Source organism: Protopterus annectens, chromosome 9.part0, assembly GCF_019279795.1.
Source record: "Protopterus annectens isolate FY-2018-M chromosome 9.part0, PAN1.0, whole genome shotgun sequence".
In the NCBI taxonomy this organism is placed as follows: Eukaryota; Metazoa; Chordata; order Ceratodontiformes; family Protopteridae; genus Protopterus; species Protopterus annectens.
The window spans coordinates 257,898,097-257,902,094 of record NC_056743.1 but is presented as its reverse complement, the minus strand read 5'-3'; positions in this window follow the sequence as shown (position 1 = coordinate 257,902,094).

Below are 3,998 nucleotides of genomic sequence, written 5' to 3'. Positions count from 1 at the left end.
ACACAAGGATAAGTGTTTTTGTCCTGTACAAATCAGGACTTTATCAGACAACTCCATTCATTCAAAAAAAGAAAAAACATTTAACTATCCTAACCCACTAATATCGAACCTTATAAACACCCAATAAAAATCATCAATTCTAAACACACCCCCTTAAAAAAAAACTTTCTCCATAACTACCAATCATATAAACAAGATAGTAAAAAAAGCTCTATTTGTTATCAACAAGAATGTGTCTGTCCCCCAAGCATGGGTAAAGGATGCCTGGAACAGAATCTTTCCAGCTGTCCGTTTGTAAAGGAGCTGAAATGATGCTTGAGGAGTTCTTCCCCAAATCTGGACCAGATCCTGGAACATCACTGCTTTGAGCTGCCACTTGTGCGAGTCTGCCACAACATTTTATTCTGATGGGATGTGTGACGTCTAAGGAGTCAGAGAATGATGTAAAGTCAGCTCCCAGGCCATCACTGCCAATCAGCACAGAACATATAACCTTATATGAGAATATGGTGATATGCATCCTTCAAGTCTAGGTTCATCATGAAGCAGTAGTCTGACAAAAAATGAATCACTACCTGCAGGGTGAGCATCTTGAACTTGGAAACTTTGATAAACATATTTGTCAAGGAAAGGTTCAAAAGCATCATTCTTCACAACAGCTCTTTTTTGGAAATCAGGAAAATTTTAGATTAAAAAACTTTCATCCTTTCCAAAGGAGGGACTGGTTCTATGAAACCCAATCCAACATTTGCCAGAGTGTAGGAGATAATAAAATCTGGTCTGGCAAGGTGGGGGGGGGGGATCCCATTGAACTGAGTCAGATGTTACTTCCACTGACTCCTGTAATCTCTGCCAACAATTTTGAGCATCCATTTGTTGGAAACTGACAGCCAGGCTGCCTTGTTGACAGCTAACTTCTGAAATGGGTCACCCAGATGGGAACTTGGGAAACATGGGTGCTGTGTGTCTTGGCACAGTCATAGGTAGGAAGGGGATTATCTTTTTGGGAAAGGAACCCATCTTGTTAGGTTTGGAGAAGTTCTCATCCTACCATTCCCTTTCCTTTTGGTAACTTAGCTTTTGTTTGGCTGAGACTTTTGTTTATTTAGCTGCTGAAAATATCCTGTTTTATGGAGGGAAACTTGGGAATATGGAAGATTTTAGACACTCCTTGCATCAGTTTTCCTCTATCATCTCAGCCTTTAAAGAATCTGATTAGCTTCTTTATCAAGCAGAGAATCTGAATCAAGTAGAGCATTCATAATCTCATTTTAACTCATCAGAAAATGCTGATTATACAACCAAGCATACTTCCTTATCAGCACAGTCATCACTGCATTTCTAGAAACAGTATTTGACACTTGAGAAACACTGGACAATATTTTAGACAGAGACTTTTTGCTCAGCAGGTAGCAATGCAGTGAACTCATCTAAACTATACATACAACTCAATGCACACATCCACTGGTAGTTAAATACCTTAAAGGCTACTATGCTAGACTGCTCCAACTTCTTTCCCTGAGATTCTAGCCACTTGTCTAGATTATCTGAAGGCCTGGGTATGAAGAAGACATAAGTCTTTATGTTGAAAGATGTTGCTGGGGAAGCAGACAAGGGGGCTTGGAGACCAGGCAAGGTCAAGCACACTGAAATTTTAAATGATTTTTTTAGGTAAAGACTTATTCAATACATGGGAATTGTAAACTTTCTCAAAAATATCCTCCATCTCTGGGATTAATGGAGGAAAGGTTGCCACATCTGGTTTGTACCCCATAATCAAATGCCTGAACAACAGATCAGTTATATTCACCATCTCAGGTGTATATACAGTCAGAAAGTGTTGCCCTGTGATGTGGTGGATCTTCTCTCTCTCTCTTTTGCATCCATTATATTAGTGGAAGAATTCACAGAGGATGTGATTCTGCACTTCTGATTTTCTCCATACTTAAATAGTTTGGTTTTCCTACACCTGCACTATGCACTGGTACAGCTCTGGAGGGCCTCATGTCATAAACAGTTGTGGTACTAACACCTCACATAGTTTGGTGTTGGAGTTGCCACTGAGTTATGCTCAGAGGCCTTTTTGTGTTGTGTGTGTGTGTTTTTTTTTCAAACATCTTTATTGAATTTTCACATTTGACAAAGGCAATCTTACATTTATATAAAAGAAAAACATACAAAATGATACCACTTTAATTGCAGTTTACATCACAGACACCATTGAAACTGTAGTTGCAAACTTTATACATCACTTATAAACCATCCAGTCATTGTCAGTTAAGCATTATATGGCTATTTCAAATCCTGTCTCTTAAACCTTGTTCCTGCTCTGAATATACAGTTCCCACAATTCCCACTTTTGCCTATGTAGTTTGCTCCTTCCCTTTTTGTAAGATCCCAATTCCAGTTGTTTTATCTCTGCTACTATATTCACTACTTCTAGTACAGTTTATCTAGACTTTGATTTCCATTTTCTAGTAATAGTTTTTTTGGCAGCCACCATAATTAAACTCAGCAAGGCTTTACTATGTCTAGGCAATTCCAATTCTCTGCATAACTCAAAAAAATCATCTCCCCAGTCAGTCCAATCTGCTCACCCAGCATCTCTGACAGAGTGGTCTGCAGGGAATCCCTGAAGTCTGCCAGCTCATTACACTCCCTAAAAATATGTTCCCAGCTACCTCTTTCTTGCCCATCACACCTCCAACATTTGCTATCCACCTGAGGAAAAATTCTTTGGAGTCTAATTGGGGTATAAAAAATACCAATGTAAACACTTCCAGGCAAAAATCCTAATCTTCTAGACTTTGTTGCACATTTGGGAGATCTACATATATCCCACTGTCTCTCTGTGAATTGCTTATCCAATCTCTCTTCTCAATCCCTTCTAATCCTCTCTAATTGCTTCTTATAATTATCATGCAATATTTTATGTTTTACTAATTATTCCTTTTTTAATGGCAGCTTCTGTTCTAGATTCTATTAAAAACTCCACCAGTACTGATCTTTCATTTAGAAACACCCTATATTTCTTTCTCTTTGCCTATACTCCGATATCAATCCTTGATAGGGAATGCAGTCCAAATAAATTATTGGCCTCTTCCCATTATATTACCTTTCCCTTTCTAGTTATTTGCTCCCAATACCTTGGTTCCCTTGCCAGTTTTCTCCAATAAATTCCAGCCCCCTCTTGCATATTATCTGTATCCCTGACCACAGTCATCCTTATAGGCAAAATCTATTTTCTCCATTCTCGTGCTGGTTTGGTTCTTAGAATACTCCCTGCTATTTTATGAATATAACACTCTGTATGATTTTAATTGTTCTCCTTAAGTCTTCATCCAAAATCTCAATCTCTCCTTATTTCTTGAGCTTCCTCCCTGTGTCATCATTCATTTCCACTTTCAATTATAGTTTTCTGCTTGTGCTGTGTATTAACAGCCTTAACTGTGCTGCTCTAAAATACCCCTTCAAATTAAGTAATCCTAATCTATCCTGTTATACTGGTAGAATCAGCTTATCCCACTTGACCCTTGCTGTCTTCCCTTCCCAAATAAAATCCTTCAACTCTTTTTTAATTGCGATCCACTTCTCCAGTTGATAAAAGTATGCCTGACCTGTGTACAAGACTAAAGGGACTAAAAACATTTTAATGGCTTGTATCTTAGTATCCATATTGCATAACTTCCATTTTCACAATTTTTCTGTTATCTTCTGCTCAGTCTCTTCCCACATATCCTTAGCTGCCACCACACAGTCATTTCTAATCCATACACCTAAATACTTAATTTTATCATGTCTCCATAAATATGGATATTGTTGGAACAATTTGTGTGTGGGTACATAATTTACCGCTAATGCCTTTGTTTTAGCTTCATTAATTTTGTATCCCGAGAAGATCTGAAACTGTCTTAAAATGTTCCACAACACTGTAATGTCCCTTTCTGGCTTTGTCATGTATAAAAAAACATCATCTACAAATAGAGCCAGCTTTTCTT